This window comes from Mycteria americana, chromosome 5, assembly GCF_035582795.1.
Source record: "Mycteria americana isolate JAX WOST 10 ecotype Jacksonville Zoo and Gardens chromosome 5, USCA_MyAme_1.0, whole genome shotgun sequence".
Lineage (NCBI taxonomy): Eukaryota > Metazoa > Chordata > Aves > Ciconiiformes > Ciconiidae > Mycteria > Mycteria americana.
The window spans coordinates 17,148,178-17,165,803 of NC_134369.1; the positions used below are offsets into that span (position 1 = coordinate 17,148,178).

Genomic DNA, 17,626 nt, shown 5'->3' on the forward strand with positions numbered 1-17,626 from the left:
CAAAGAAATTTGATATGAAAAAGGAGTTACTGTCCTGCCACACAGCCCTTCACCCTTCTACCAACTGTACTCAGTTCTGCATCCCCATCTCTGCACAGCCATCACTTCCCCCTTCCTTTACCCCTTAAGCTAACCTCTGGATTAAAATGATATAATGCCCCTTCCCACTCACGTGAATCCCAATGCAAGTAGTACAGCACTGCTCATGAAATTCTAAGTTGATTCAGGTAAGAAAATGTTTGTATGCTTCTGGGTGAGCCAGAGTACAGGTCATGAGTAACCAAGACCAGAAACAGATCACAGGCCACATACAAATGCAAGTGCTGTAATTCTGAATTCAACATATGTCCAGAGAGCTTGTCAAACAGTTTGTGGAAACATTATGGAGAGATACTTAGAGCCGCTTTTGCTAGATGGTTTAAGTTCACATTAAGAACTTGCATCAAACTCATTCACATGGGGATTTTTTTTTAAAGTGAACTATAAATCTCCTGATACCAGCCTACCTTTGAAAGAACTGGACACATTCCTACCCCCATTCCACTGATTATTATGTTCACGCTGGAGATCCTAACTGCCTCACCTCCTTTTATCCTTTGCAGGAACTGGCTATCTGAAGGAGCCCAGAATCTACTTGTTATTCCTTTGTTTCATGCCATAAGTGGGGTTGATAGGGTTACTCAAGATGATCCAGCAAGCTCAGAGCACAGCCTTCATGCATTCATAAGGATGTTACAGAGCTCTATTTCATTTTGGAATCTTTTTTTCTGCTCTCATATGCAGTATAGCTCTGAAGACCATTTTGCCATTAAATATTAGTGTGGATTCATGATCTCTCAGCATTGAGTCTCCATCAAAACAGCCTGATCAGCTTATGAGCAAGCATCATACTAGCAAAGCATATGGCATGAGTAAAGGTAGCCAACATTTTCATGGTTCCCAGCATTTGTAGAGTTCAAATAGCATAAGTCAGGTACATCCACAAGTAGAATACACAGAATATATGTCATCACTAAGTAAGCTTTTGTCTTCAGTAGTAATCTAAAATTTCAAAAAATTAAGCTATTTTCATGGTTAATGCTAGATTGGAGGGGTGCATATTTTGAATCTATAAAATTGCTTGAAAAGAGACAGTCCTTTTACAGTGAAGCATTTTAAAGGACCCACTCCCTTAAAAAAAAAAAATTTAAAAAAGAGAGAGATAAACAGCCAGGTTTTTACAAGAAAGATAGAAAGATTAGTTCTGACTTAAGTATTTAAATGAAGTGGCTGGAAAGTATTTGGCAACCAAGAACTTGAAAACAAAATGGTAATTTTTAGGGTGGCACACTTTTAAAGGTAGTATATAATAGCTAAATAAATGCTGATCTTTACAAAAGATGACATTTTAGGTAAGCAATTCTACACAAAAGAATTTCTTCTATATAGGCCAGTTTGGTTCTTAAAATTAGACCTCCCCAAAATTATTAAACTTTTATTAACTTGTCTACAGGTACAAATTATGTCATAGTATAGTAGAATGAGTATTTTAAGAATAGTTATTCCAGAATGAATATGTCTGTACGTGAAGTTGTTTAGGAAGTTATTGCACAGTGATGTTACATGGATAAACTGTAAGTAGTACAGAATATTGTAGCATCCCACAAATAAAAACAAATCAACATTTTTCTGAGATAAAGCAAAATAATCTAGCCTCCAGATGTACCAAGAACAAAGTAAATCCCACAGCACCCTATAATGCTTATCTCAACCTCCATAAAATTACTGGGCAGAAATAAAGCTAGAATTACACATAAATCTCAGGTGCCTTTTCTGAACTTAACTGAGCTTCACCAACAGGTGGGATAGGAATTCAACTGGTTACTGAGGGCTGGGCATGAATATCCTGCTTAATTTCTAGAAAACTAACTGGACACAAAGCAATCTGTCTTTGTACCATTTCTCCAGGATCTCCCCAGCTGACTCATCCTTCTGCCTGAAGTACAGCAGAAGGGTGAAACAGAGTTTAACAGGGATGAAAGTAAAACAAAGTAAAATGGAATCTCTCACATTATCAGAATCAAAATGCTTTGTATAGTAGCAAGAGATAGACTAAAACCAAAAGTGGATACCAATTTGCAAACTGCCATTAAATTTCCAGGAAGCTAATCCACCAAGGATCATACTGCACCCTAGAGAGTCCTTAATTAATAGTGTCACATTTGCAATAGGTTAGTTAAGGTTGTGTCAGGATTTACGTTATAAATCCGTAATTATATGTTAGTAAAACAGTCCTGAAACTTACTGAAACATGATATACAGGGTTCCAGTCCAGGAAGACAGATTTTGGGAAGGAGGTGGGGAGAAAGGGTTAGTATCAGGGTAGATTGAATTTCATGTTTTAATCTGAAAATACCAAAAAAAAAAAAAAAAAAAAAAGGCATGCTTGGGACCATTTGACCATTTCAAGTTCCAAAAGCAGGGAACATTTTGGCAGGTGTTTAAGGCTGAATCCTGGAGGTGGTAAATGCCCTCGACTCTGATCTCAGTGGGACGTATGGGTGGTTAGCATCCTCCCAAAGAATGAGGGATTACCAGTGTCCAAGTACTCATTTATACCAATGGGCATTAAAGCACACAGAGAGCTTGATCCTGCTTCCATCACGGGGTTGATAACGTCTACAGTCCAGGGTAAGGAAGATTAAGCACTATAAACTTCCAAACATGATGAAATATACAATATATATGAGAGCTTTGTGCACAGAATATACTTTGCATTAGATGGAGCATTACTCTCCCCTTGATGTTTTTTTCACAGTATCTTGGCATTGTTTCTTCGATTAGAAAACATATAGTATCAAATTTGGAGCTCTAACCTCATCAGCTGGAGCAAAGTGCATGCCTCTGACTTCTAATTCTTGGAAATGGATTGCAGTAGTGGGGACGGGAAGCAGCATTAGACAGTGTTAAGAGCGTGGACAGAGAGGACAGAGGCACTTCATGATCATCCAAGTCTGCAGTAAGTGGTCTCAGCACTAAAGTAAGGCCAGTAAGGTTAAAAGTAAGGATGGTAAGGTCAAAATAAAGCCAGTACGTAGTTTCAGTACCAAATGGAGGCCTATCTGCTGACTGCTTCCATCCTTCATTGTCCTGAGGTCCAGGCACTGGTGCCCCTAAATGTCCTGTGATACCCCACTCTGTATCCTTCAATATTTCTGTTACCTTCACAGAGGTGCACATGTGCCCAAGAACAGCCTTCAGAGTGCCTCAGGCCTTGGCTGCAGCCAGGTCTGTCCCACTTGTGAACCCCAGCCAACTGGCAGTGGGGCATGGGAGGATCCTCCTTTTATCCTGCCCCATGTATTGTGGCTGTGTGTCCAGGTGACAGCAAAATGGTACCAGGGCACCAGGGCCATGCCACAGCCTCCTCTGCTTGGGCTCTGCCAGCTCAGCATTGGTTACCCATGGAAAAAACAGTATGTTTCTTCCGGAGTCCAGTGCTGTAGCTCAAAAGGCAGTGGCAGTCTGTTATGACTTTTTTTTACAGAGGAAGCTGGGTATAACAACTCAGGTCCTACGTCAGGACTCAGGAGCTCCCCACCCTGTCTAAAACTTCCCATATTAAGACAGTATTGTCTTAATTTTACTTAATTGTATTAAGTATTTGGACACTACAAGCTACAAAAGGGCCGTATATTTATGTATGTGAAACATGACCACCCTTAATGTACCAAGGTTTGAAAAGTTTATCCATTCACAACGTTAAGACCCTGTAAGTAAACAATCAAGACACTCATCCTGACTAGCAATTACTGATTAGAAATCATACTGTAACTCAGAACCTTGCCTTTCACACACTGTTGTCTCCCCAGCATAAACCATGGTGAGCCTGACCTCTTGCATAATTCCTCCCTTTCCACAAACAGACTGAGTTTATTAGCGTGGTAAATTGGTCTTAAGAAGGATTCAATCAGAGAGCAGACGATGCTCTAGAAAGAGAACAGTTTTCAATCAGAGAGCAGACGATGCTCTAGAAAGAGAACAGTTTTCTTGTTTCTATCATTGTACTAAATAGCATCTTCCTGTTTGCTAAATAGCCGCCTGCTCAGGTTAAATTGCCCCATTGATCTTGGGGTGCCACTTATCACTGAAGGGAGCAGAACTGGTTATCCCAAAAGGATGAATGCAGCACCTCAAACCATCAGTGTATCACTACTGTATCCATTTAGCCTATTGCTGCCACAGCCTTAAAAATTAATGAGTTCTCTAGGGAGTATACAGACATAATGCTCAAAGCAAAGGAAGCTGCTGCCAATACTGTTTTCCTCTCCCAAGACACCACTTCAAGTCAAAACAGAATAGCAGCTTTTGCCCCCCAGCAGAGTATCAAGATCCTTTCAGACAGAAAAAATACCTATGCTCGTGTGGACTTGAAATTTCACAGCCTGCAAGCCATCACCATGTAGTCCGATCTTGTTCCCTCCACCATCTGGGGGATTTCTGCCATCAAGTTCAACATGAAGAGGAATTAAGCTTCATTTTGGGGTAACTTCTGAAGTTATCTTGGTCCAAGTTTTGTGAAGATGCTAAACCTTGCTTAGAAATAATGACCTGCATACAACTAAAGGGAGTGCTTAGTTTCTCCAGCTCTAGCACTACCTTGATTTCTTGCTTTTCCTTTTCTGTGCAGCAGTTAACAACACACCCACAGACATGATATGGAACATACACAGAAACACAGGTCAGCAAAGTTATTTATGTAAGGCCCCTTCTTTAAGGAATTATCTCATGCAAGGGGGAACATCAGCAGGTGGGGCTCTGCTTCTGCATCATATTCCTCAAATGTGAATGCCTGGCAGGTACAGAGGGGAGCAGGAACAGTCACACTCTCACCCTTTCCAGTCCTTGCTTTTCACAGCATCACTGCACACAAAAGATGCAAAAAAGAAACAGCTTCTTTTGCCTTCCAATCCCTTTGCTTCCCCCAAACCACTCCCCAGTGGCACTGAGAAATAGTCTGCCAGAAAAAGGTTTAGAAATCCTCAAACAAAATGAGTTAAACATTCAAAATTATCATCAATTAACAGCTCCAAAATGACGCAATAAGAGATTAACACAGCAGAGCAGCTTTAAAATTTACACTGATTTAAGGTCTGAGATCAGTTCTTGACCAACATAAAAAAAATGCTTCTCTAGGACAAAGGACCAATATCGTGTAAATCACTATGACTAGCAAGCAAGGCTTTATTTAGCCTGACTTGTTAGCGAGATCTCAGATTTCTGCTCATCTCTAGCTCTGATAACTTATAAAGCATCAGCTCCTAAAATCATGCAGCGACCAAGGAAGAAAGTTGGCAATCACAAGCAAGCAGATGCAATGCTTAAGTTCAATATTTCAGGAAATGGCCCAGAAACAGCTAGATTAATGTGGCATTTTCCAGGACCAAAACTGGCTTCAAGGTGATATTTCCAAATAATCCACTGTGTTCTCAGAATCAGAGAGCACGAGGTCCATAGCAATCAGTCGCAAAAGAGGAACAAAAACCAGAAGCAAATGATTCTTTTATGTATCCTGTAGTGGTGGCCACCAGCTCATGTCAGTCCATGATAAAGTCCCTTACAAACAAGGCATTATGTGTGTGCATCTCCCCTCCTGTTACTGACAGGGAAATCTCAACAGCCAGTCCACTATCAGCTAATACCATTCTAGGCTAATAGTCTGTAATAAACTTGATCCCAAGGATACTGAATGTCATGAAAGCAAAGTTAACCACAAACACCCCTCAAAAGTTTTTTGTCCAAATCTAAATAAGATCTACAAGTTACCACTGCTGTTACTGGTATTTAAGGCTCTAGAAGACTGTTATCAACATGTGAAAAATTGTCATTAACTCTCAAAACTTACTGGAAATCCTTATCCCTTCCAAATGCACTGAACACCTTGCTTAAGGACAAACATGAAACACATTGTAACAAAAGGACTAAAGAAATCACAGAACTGCATTATCATATCCTAACCTACCTCACAGTATTTCCTCAATTCAGAAGCCATAAAAATAGAATAATTTTTCCCCCCAAATTCATGTTAGATGGCACATCAGCTTCTGTGTTAAAGCAACACTGGCAAATATTAGGAAAAACAAAGTACAAAAATATTTGAAGCAGCTGCATGCAGTAATTTCTATATAATCTCCTTGGTTCTAGCTACTTATACATCATCTTTAATTATGTGGGGTGTGTTCATCTTCAGGTCATCACATATCGAATCCTTTTGATTTACTTTAGCTGACACAGGTAATTAGCTCTCTAGAGTCTAGAGGTTTGGAACTTCTTTCTCATTATCACTCCTTTTTTTTTTTTTTTTTTTTGCCTTGGCTACTTGTTTCTGCTGAAGCACTCAGTTGCCACTAATTTTATGCTAAACAGACTTCTCCCAGCTAAGCTGTTCACCGGATTTACAGGCAACCTGCTGCATGCTGTGACTTCAGAAATTATGAATGTAGGCAATTCTATAGCTTCCAGGGAAAAGCTGCTTCTTTCATACTTGGACAACATCAAACAGGAGCTGCTAATCTGAGAGGATGTAGTGGACAAAGAGGGCAGTTTGCACTTCCTTGCTTTGAAGCCTTTGTGGCAAAAGGTTACTCAGCTCTCTGTGAGACAGGGAGCTCGAAATACATAGCTAGGGGAGATGACACTTGGGCTGGAGAGTGACAGACACAGATGGCAAGGATGAGAGCCATGCACAGAGCAGCAGAGATTGGTATCGGCTGAAAAAATGAAGGAAGAAAAGCTTGTATACGTAAATAGGAAACTCTATATTCCAAACTGGAATAAACATCCAGTTTCAAGGACAGTAAATCAGCTTAGAGACCGGCTCTCAATTTCTACTTCTGTTCAGTATCAACAGCCAAGGGAGTAAGTGGGATGCCTTAATAAAGCAAATTCCCAAATGACAGCAGACACTATTCCAGCTAGCTTTGGACTGCCTTCTCTTTCCAGTGTAATCAGCAATCTCATAGGTACAGCTTTACAAATTCCAGCCCACCAGATAAATGCCAGTAGGCTGTGACAGAACACAGTAAAGCCAGAAACTGTTAGCAGGACCTGACTTTTAAGCAAGCTTGCCAAGCAGAAGAGAATCTTTTTCTAAATCCTGGGTACACAGGTAATGGTCTCCTCTGTCCAAACACAGGAACCAGCACCATGCCTGAATCAGTATCTTAACACTGGTACAATTTTTTGGGTTAAAAAACCTTTATGTAACATTAAAGTCATGCCCAGGACTGACACAAAGCAACAGTTCTCATTTTAATCTAATGCAAGCTAATATAATGTAATCTAATCCACTGAAGGATAACAGACTGAAAACTGATGTTCTGAGCTGCACAGAATACACTGCAGATAAAACATTGTTGCTTAATTGCCGGTTCTCTCATTATCTAGCATTGCTATAAAACTTTAGAGCACTGAGTCTCCATTTGTGATCTGCTGCCCACTGGCAACATCCAGAACTGCGGCAAATGGCCAAAACTATATTCAGTAGCAAGATCTACGGTGTTTCCAATCAGGAATTTGAGGGGTTAAGGTGCCAGAGAGTACATACGAAATTCAAAGGGACAAAGACAATGTTTTTTCCTAAAAAATTCAGGACATAACCCTGTTGTACATGATGCTTAAAGCTCAAAAGAGATAAAAGTTAATAACAAATGGTAGTGCCTACTTCAGGGAAAAAAATACATAAGCTAGAGATGTTATAAAATGTACATAGCATGGAGAATGTTACACATGCTTGCAGTAATTTACCACAAAGAACAGAGCACTTAAGGGTCTGAAAACAGTGTTTAAGACAATAAATAACAGGCTAAAATACATACAGCGTTTGGGCACTCAACTCCTTATATATGTCAGTGCAAGTTAGGCATCTTGTAAGTATGTGAGAAGTCCCCCTCTAATTTAAAAGAAAATGTTAACTATTTTAATTATGTGGCCATTCTAAACAGGCTCTGAAGTGCAGAAGCAATCACTGGCAGAATAAAATAGCCGTTACATGGTTTTTAGTCACAGCATTTGTTAAAATAATTCACGAAGCTCCCAGCAGTTTCATAACAAAGTAGTCACATCTGCAGTTTCACAGAAATGATCATGTCTGTGCCAATGTTTCATCTTATGAATGTTTGCAGGCTCCGATTTCCATGTTTAGAAGAGGACTGAAACAAGCCAATTAGTTAAATTATTCCACCTCTCTGGCTTGCTATTCTCAAACTTAAGGAGCAAATGCTTCGGTCACTGTAATGGAATGGTGGCAGTGATCTGTACTGGCAAGGGAGGCTCTGCTCCGAAAGGAGACAGCTACAGCCAAGCCCCAGGCTGGTAATATGCACTGTTACTGAGACTGAAAATGAAGGAACAGATGTTGTTGGAGTACCAAATGGAAGATGTTCTGGAAAAGAAAATAAACAGATCTAGCCATACTCAACAAGTCAAGGTACAGGAAGGAAGCAGCAAGCCTCTGTACCTAGAAGTAAAATGGGCTCTGCAGAACCATCAGAAAGAGAGATGTACTGCCTGATGAATAAAATGGATACCCTTACTCAGAATCTGTGGATGATGCTGGAAAAAATACTAAGCATATTTTATTTACCTGCATTAAAAAAGCAAACAAAAAACCCCAAAACACAAACAGGCAAGTATAATTCAGTGAGCTGACAGGAAATTCAAAAGTGGTATCATATACCCAAGGGAATGCTTCAAATAACATCTCTGGCAAAAAACAAGTACTCTCTTAGAGAGGCTGAATCAAGATGCCTAGCTTGCTTCTAAGTGTCCTGACCTAAACAGTATGACCTAAATCTTGCAAGAGTGGAGAAAAATGAAACCTCAAACCCATAAGGACTCCCACTGCCATTAGCAGGCCTGCAATAGTTTGCCTTCCTTATAGTTTTATGGCACTACATATCTGTATTTTAAATAGCCCAAATTTTGGTCAAGTCCATGACACCACCATGAGATGCAAAATTTCATTACTGATTGAGAAACACATTGAGTGCATCCAGGGAGATCCAGCTGCCTGCCTTTTGAGTAGGTAGCTATTCAGTAGCAGAATTGTAAGAACAGGTCTCCAGAGTGGCTGTGTAGAAAAGTTTCTGGTGCTTGTGTGTTGTCACCATAGCTGCACTTGACAACCGTCAACCTACAACCCATGAATTGCTTGTGACAACCTCATTTTCAAAGACCAGCTGGGATCAGTGAGCAGATTCAATGGACTTCTGCTCCTCCATACTTTTCTCAACTAAAGAAGAAACTTCTCAACTCCTCCTCTCCCCATCCCCTTCGCATTCACTTACAATGGTCATTCTACACATGAAGTAAAGCTGTGGTCTTGGCAAGCTGGTGGGAGGCAGGAATGGGGCTACAAAAAACAACCCTTCTTTAGGACTGAAATTAGGTAAGTATCTGCCTGCCAAAAAAAAAAAAAAAAAAAAAGCTAGTTACTGTTGGTTTAGCCCACCTCAGCTTTTTGAATCCTGCCTTCCAAAAGGATCAAAAGCTTGTTATACTCCAATGGAGCCCTCCCCTTACCTCACATCCATAAGGTATTCACCTCCACCTAAAAAAAGCCTGCAATGCTGTTGGTTGCTAAAAATCTCCTGCCATGGAAGCAGCAGGAAGAGAAAGAAGGTAGTAATTGGAATGACCTGCTTTTACAGACTGCAAGTCATCTATTATGAAAATAGTTATTATTTATAGCACCTGAGACATACAGTTCAGAACAAATATCCTCACCGTGCAAACTTCTGAGCTTTTTTCAGTAGTTTTGGTTATTCAATGATATCTGAAAAAGCTCTCTGCATCTTTACAAAATGCCAGCATTTGTATTTCCTAATAAACTCTAAGATACCATTAGAGGTTCATGATATTGCTGGTGTTACAAACAGAATATGTTCTCCCACTGAAGGGGCGTACCAACTATCTGCAGGGAAAAAGGAAATGTTTGTCTCTCAAGGTAGAAACCACAAGGATTGCTACTTTCTGGGGTGCGGAAATAGGGAAAAAATTAGATACTACCTCATTTTGAAAGTGAGGTATACATTCGTCCAAATGAATTCATCATCTAAATTCATCTAAGCCCCCCCTGCTAAGAGGTGAAATCAATAGAGAATTAAACTATACATTAAACAGTAACATAAATAGCATGCTGTAGTTTTAATAATGAAACAAGGTATGCACAAACTTAATATTAGTAAATACAAATGGTCCTGTAAGCTTTGATTGACTCTAAGGATGTGAAAGTTTCAAGTTTCTGCATCTAAGCATGTCAGAAACAATACAGGTAGGTTATGAAAAAACCCCAACAAAAACCCCAACAAAAAACCAGACCTGAACGGAATTATACATGAAATAACTGAAGGTAATGAAAACATTCCAAATTACATCTCCTCAATAAAAACATTCTTTTCTAAAAGATTTTAAATTTAAATTTAAGTTCAATCACAATTTTAGAATATGTTTGAACTCACAGGCCAACACTTAATTTATTGTAATATTTCTTTCAACTCTCATTTGCAATGATTTCATAGGCTGATGTGGTCCCACAGTGCAAATACTCCACTGTCAAGTACTTAGGAACCTGACATGAAAAACTTAACTTCCAACTCGTGTATTACAAAGAAAATCTAAAATACTTACTGATTTTTACCCAAATTCCTACAAATAATTTGCCTTTTTTTTTTTTTTGAAAGGACAATTTCCTTCAAGCACCTTGTTTGTTGCTTTGCATGACTCAACAACCCTCCGCTGTCTCATGTCTGCTCCTTCACCATTTCAAACAATTTTATACTTTACTGACTTAAGTTTAGAGACTAGTGCTATTCTTACACAATTTTCAGTATCTAATTCTTAATGACACATAATGCAAGTTATCTTTACCTGTACCCCTTGCATTTGAGTAAAGGGCATACATCTCCAGACACACAGAGAACTCACAGGATCTAGGAAGACTGTGATTTCTAGGTATAATTCTGATTTCAGTAAACATGCTTTTCGAGAAGTAACAGATGTCACAGAGCCACTTCTCTGCTGCACTAGTAATACAAGATGCATCATTACCTGAATAAACAGTTACAACTGTAAACACAAAGTATTCTTCTAAATAGAAAGTATTCTGTTCACTTACAGTATTCTGTTCACTTACAGATACAGAACAAAGGGAGTACATATCTAAGAGGACATTTAACCTTAACTTCTCATATTGGGTTTACAGATGAAAATATAGATCTTTACCAAAGCAGATGTACTTTGAAGATCTTCATGCTTTTGTTACACTTCAACTTGCATTGTTATTGGACTCCTTTTGTTTTTTTATTCTTCTTTAGGTTTACATGTGATTTCACCAACTTCTGCAATAGTAATTTATATCCAAGTCTGTCTACACAGGGGTACATACCAGAATAGCTGTTCTAAATATTTAGGCATATACATTTCCATGTTCACATGTTCTGTAAGAGGTGTGCATGTGTGAAAAATAAGCTTGGTACACTAATGTTAGCAAATTTCTACATGTAAATTAGACCTCCACTTCCCAATGAAATACATCCATCTCCTGCATCTCTCAGGGTCACATAGGAATGAATGACAGGATTTGATCACTGCCTACTTATAAATAGAAACATACTTTTCAAGATGGCTTTCTGGATTTACTATTTCTTACAAGAACTGTGTAATGCAGGTGAAAGGAAAGGGAAGCCAAAGATTCTTCCACTTTTTGAAATGGAAAAATCTAAGTCGACTGGACTTATCCACTAAAATATCCACTAATATTGATTTTTTTCCCCCCAAGAGCAGTTATCAATCTTGTATCTGCCAAGTATAGTGTTATTTTTTGTATTTAATATTGGAGTTACAACTGTGCAATATATTTCAAGGCATAATACGCAGTGTTAGTGTCCTATACTCCTGACCTGTAACCTGTTCCCTACTGACAGGACCCTATACTGCAAAAAGCCTCAGTGATAAAAAAGACTTTGCAAGGGCATGGACATCATTCATATGAAATTTTTTGCACGTTTCATGACATCAGTGATTTCATGACCGTTGTCAACTGCAGGTTCCAGCCTTCTGCAAATGAACTAACATCTTTGGAACACACAGCTTTCAAAATGGAGACTCCTTTGGAACCAGTCACGCTGTAAAGCTTACAACATTTGCTTCCCAGATTTCCTAGCAGTGCTAGAAACAAAGTAGTTCAGAAATGATGGGTGCAGATCTCAGGTTCACCAGGGTAAATAAAATTACTTCCTCTAATGTAGAGGGATTCAATTCACACTCACATGTAGAGAAAACCTAATTGCTCCATGGTCATATTAGCGTAACTGAACAGAAACAAACGCATCTACACAGGTCCTGAAAGCAGACTCTAGCCCACTATTAAGTTTCTTCAGTGCAATAACTTCTTGTAAAGTCAAGGACATCTAGTCCTCCTTAAGACTTACAATTTCAGACTAGACTACGGTGCCATCTTACGCTGTCAGTGTCTGCCAGGAACTCTGGAGCTCTATCCTCCATCAGCTTCTTTAAGGAACATTCTTATCTTGCACAAAACTGCTGTCTTCAGAGTCCTGGGTGCTCATCAGCACTTTTAATGAAACATGATCTGTGGACAAACGAGTGGTAGAACAATTCTAGTGACAAGTGAATTATAACATTTTAATGATTCTAAAAAGCAGTGTAATTAAGACTAGCTGTGTCATAGCTCATGCAGTTTGATGAAGTGATGTATGCACACAGATGTCAGTTTGGATAGTGACATGTTAGCTGTATGTGTGACAGCGGGCAAAACTAGTGAGCAGGCTCTGCACACTGCAGCTATTAGTAACTTCTCATTGAAGCTTTCAAAAATCTGTCTGAACCTCTGGCACATCCAGAAGTACCAAGTTTGCACACACAGGATTATGAAGATAGGTATCATCCTAAACAAATTCATGCACATAAAAGATATTACATGCAGTTGGCACTCTTTCTAGCACTCATTGCTATTTGAACCCAGCATCACATATTCAATTCTTTTAGAAAAGATGGTCTAAATGGCTTTATTATACTGCAGTGATTGACAAGGCTAGTCTGAAGATGTTTATCTGATGCTATATAAGGGAGATCACAATCTCCCTGTAACTTAAGCAAGTTGCTTATATCTGAAGAGTGAGTTTGTGTCAAAAACAAGAGATCCTGTTAACACATGCAGTTCTGTGTGTCCACAAGTCAGCATTGCTATAAAAATGCAGATCACACTATCTAGCTGTTATACCCATTAGCACAGTAGTAAAACACAGAATGAAACTAGTTATGATACAGAATCACAAAGAAAACAAGAAACTTTTTTTTTTTATGCTAGAGGTCCACCTCTTAGAAATACTAAATATTTTGGGCAGCTACCCTTAACCTTAAACCAGAGTCAGACTGTTTACTTTCTACTACACCAGTCTCTTAGAGCTGCAAACAGGGATTTAAGCCCCACTGAAACAAGTTATGAAAGGCTGCTCCTGCCCCAAACAGGTTTGGAGCCAGGTTATATGCAGCAGATCACTAAGCAAGGAAGGGCTAAGAGGAAAAAAGACACAAACCAAGAACATACAGAACCACTTACTGTAATTCTAGCTGGTCACAAATGAGGAGTCTTACAACGCAGGAGATCGAATCTGACTTCTAACATGCAAATTATTACCATACTAGCTCTTTAAAACGTTGCTCAAAATCACAGGTCAAGTTGGTTCCATACCATTAAGGGAGGAGTCTGAAAAGAGCCAAAAAAAGAATTACTGTGCCTGAGCTCCATAGTGAGATAAAAAATCTTGTCACCTTCCAGAGATATTAAAGACTCTTGTCTTTCTTGAATATCATGGCTCACTCACTATGCGGTAGCACACATACATATTCACGAGTTCTTTCACTCGCATGTTTTGTTTGCAGGGAGTCTCAAATATCCTCTAAAGTAGAAACACTTTATATCTGAAAACTAAAAATAAACTCTTTAAAGAGTCAGCTTAAACCATGCCTTATCAGAGGTTGAATCTTGGGTCCCATCAGTCACGCTTTGCTGTGGTCTACACAGGATAAGAACCGAACTGAAAGAGAACTGCAACAGCAAAACTCTCAGTGATTTTAGTGAAGGTGGGATTGTGTCATGCACCTTTTAAAAAGCTACAATTCAGAAAGCCACTTCTACTAAAGCCTACAGGGCTCTAGTCTCCACTGCCTCTTCTGCCTTTTGACTCAACGTCCCACAGGACAGAGTGATCTGGTTAAGCAGCTTACAACCAACAAAACGTAGGAAAACTCCCTGACTTTTGGTGAGGGTTTGTTTGTGGACAATTGTGAGGTAAAGCCAAGCAAGTGGAATTCTTTAACGTAGTCTGTTAAACAAATTTACTAATTTTATTCTGGAAACAAAAATGTCCTAATTTGTACATGAACTTCTCTCCCTTTGTTGAACAAACTTAATTTCCCTTCTTATCTCTTCTGTTGAAAAGCCCAAAACAGAGCTAAATGGCTGATCTTTTTAGGCAGAGGCAGAAAGTCAGAACAGAATTTTTTTCTTTTTTCCTCCTGTGCTGCAAATCAGTATAATTGCTCCTGCTGCAGCAACATCTGCCTTTCCAGATACTGAGAAAGCAGATACTGGAAAGCATCCTGCTACATAATGGAATTTTGAGATCCAGAAATCAAAATAAATGCTTGTAAATAACTTTTCTTCACCACCCCCCTTTTTTTTAAGCATAAACTGCATAACAGAAAACAGCTCTTCCATTTCAAACCAGTACTGGTACTCTTACATTCCATACCTAAACTAGTACTTAAAAGCTGAATGTGTTTATTTGCTTTTCTGCTTTGTACCTTATCTATATTAATATCAAAAGATGCATGCTATAATCATTCAGATTTGCATTCTTGTTGTGTATTCTATCATTTATCACACTAAATTGTTACTAAATTGATGGTCTTGCTATTTAAAGGCTCTTGTTCTAGTTTTACATGCATGACATCCAGTCGGCAACACTCTCTGCAGTGGAGTGACAAACATTTTAAAGCTTAGCCCTTAAACCACAACGATAATTCTAAATGAGAAGTAAAAAAAACACCACAACAACAAAAAACAACAAACCAACCCAAACAAACAATAACAAAATACAAGAAAGAATAATGCCTATTCAATTATAACAAAATTAATTATACAAGTGAACACGATGTGCTTACCTTCCTGCACATACCTACTGAAAAAGTTGGGACTCATTATATGCAAATGTAAATTAAGAGTTCTGGTGTCCATTTTATTCACATTCAAGTCAACAGGCTAAATTTTCTCTCAATGGGCACATAATGAGCCCCTGAGCAATCCTTGGCTTCAGATATACAACCCTAATTCAAATATCTCAATGAAAACATTGGCAAAAGCACTACATTCTGCTACTCCAAAGGAACAAATCGGAAAACAAGTGTAGGGCGAGCAGAGAGAAAATTTTTACTTCAGATATTCTACACAGTAAAATTCAGCACTCTGTCATGTACCACACAACTTCTGCTGAAATCAGTGTGGGCTCTGGATCTAACCAAGATTTGAACTTGATCCTTTAACTGTATAATTTATACAACAAAGAATTTCTCAAACTGCCTAACAAAACACTGCGATCAAACAAAAAAATTGCTTCCTCAATATATACAACACTCATAAAATAAAAAGAGGGCAATGCAGCCACGTTTCTTTTGAATCAGTAATTTATTGCTCTAACACAAGCACAGAATCTGATCCTCAGCTGTAAATCTTCACCAATCAGGTGGCAGCCAGTGGAGCTGGATCCAAACCTCAGAAACTTTGTAAATAACGCTGTAATGCAAAAGCTTAACCTACTAAATTTGTTTTTCCTTTCCAAATATAATGTAAGAATCACAGTCTCACTAAAACGTAATTGCATAACAAGATAACCATATGTAAAGTTTGAAAAAATCCTCTTAATTGCAACTAAGCTCACAGGGCACATGTGAAGCCTCTCTTCTGTTCCACCCATAACTCCACCAAAATCCAGCTGCACGTAAGTCTCCAGCTTCCCAACACTTTATTACCTACAACGCCAACTATCCTGCTCTCAGCACTGCCACCTAGTAGAAAGTGGCAGTGTACCACGGGCTGCCTGTCACATCAGCTCTAAGGCAGCAATATTCCCGGAAAGCATCGCAAAGCTGTTGCTGCTGCTAAAATTTTAACTGCAGCCAGTAGTTAACTACCGACTATACCGGTTTGAAAGCCTCCAGCCCTTCCCAGGCGAGATCCGCTAAGCGCATACAACAGCGTCTGCTTCGCCTATCGTGGCGTGTTCTTTGGCGGGGGAAAACAGTGAAAATTCATATTGCGAGCACCCAACCTTGTGCACGCCGCCACCACGCCCCGGGCCCTGCGACCGGCTGGCGGAGGGCAGGGAAGGGAGCGGGCGCCTCAGGGCTGTAAGCGGCGCCGGAGGAGACGGGCTGCCGGCCGCCCTCAGCACTCCTCGCAGCTTCACAGGCAGCTGCGTGGAGACCGCGGGAGCGGGTACGCACCGCCGGCTGATCCCCCCCCTCCCCAGGCAGCCCCTACGTGCATCGGCCGGGCTGATGCGGCTTGCCCACCTCCGAGCACCGTCCCTCCCCGGGGGACCGCGCTGCTGCTGTTGCATCTCCCTCTGTGCAGCAGGACGAGATGGGAAGCGGCTGCAGGAAAAGCCAAGCAAGGGACCTACCCTACCCGCCACCCCCGCCGCCGACCGAAGGCGCAGCCCCCGGCGTGCAGCCGCCCCCCGCAGCCCCGGGAGCGGCCGCCGCAGCACGGCACAGCCTTACCTCCCCTCCCTGGCTCCGGGGATCCGCCGCCGCTGCCTATCGTGCCCGCCCCCACCTGCGCCGTCCCTCCCAGCCTCGCACTCAGGTGCGGAGGGAGCACAAAGGCAGAGCTGCCCGCTGCGGCACGGCGAAGCGCGGCGCGGGGCAGCGGGCGCTCACACGCCGTGCCTCTTCCCCGCCGAGCCCCCAGCCCTGCTGCGCGCTGCACCGGCGCCCCCGCTCCCGCCGCCGGCAGCCGCCCGCACCCCTCCCTTCCCCGCTACCGAGCGCCCTGCCCGCCTCAGCCCGCTGCGGGGCGCGCGCGCCGGCCGTTCCCCCCCCCCCAACCCGTTATGACCGTTAAAACCGTTACAACTTGCCCCGCGCCTCGCCTCAAAACCCCCTCGCACCCCCCCCCACCCCAGTGGTGCGGTTGGTGCTGGGACTACGAAGCGCCCCTCAGCCTCAGGAAGTTCCCCAGCCCCAGGGACAGCTAAGGGGGACCCGCCACTCCACGTAACCCCCCACCACTGACACACACCGGGCTCGCCCTCCGGCGAGCGGCGGGGGCAGGCGGTCCCTCTCCGCCGGCGCACCGCCCCCGCAGCCCCCAGCAGACACGTACACACAGACCGCCACAGCGCCCTGCCTCCAATCCGCTGGAGGCACGGACCCCTCCGCTCGGCGCTCTGGCCAGACAGAGCAGCCGCCGCCCCCCCCCCCCCCCCGCGGCCGCTGAGTGGGTGTGTGTGGAGGGCGGACAGGTGATGAGCGGGCAGGAGAGGAGCCGTTTCTCCCTAAG

General features: G+C 41.5%; 1 protein-coding gene across 9 annotated transcripts in view; it reads right to left on the reverse strand.

Annotated features, from left to right (window-relative positions):
* PTPN5 (protein tyrosine phosphatase non-receptor type 5) overlaps nucleotides 1-17,605 on the reverse strand; it is an 89,502-nt gene extending 71,897 nt beyond the window's left edge. For 5 of the 9 annotated variants that reach the window (XM_075502301.1, XM_075502296.1, XM_075502300.1 and 2 more), the window contains exons 1-3: nucleotides 17,450-17,605; nucleotides 13,622-13,768; nucleotides 12,471-12,631 (exon numbers count right to left, since the gene is read on the reverse strand). The gene's annotated coding sequence lies outside the window, so the exon portion shown is untranslated. Of the gene's footprint in view, nucleotides 1-12,470; nucleotides 12,632-13,621; nucleotides 13,769-15,242; nucleotides 15,515-15,540; nucleotides 15,607-16,635; nucleotides 16,657-16,845; nucleotides 16,986-17,449 lie in introns of those variants that run through there. The other 4 variants (XM_075502292.1, XM_075502294.1, XM_075502293.1 and 1 more) reach the window with 4 other exon arrangements.
* Between the last annotated feature and the right edge of the window lie 21 nt (nucleotides 17,606-17,626).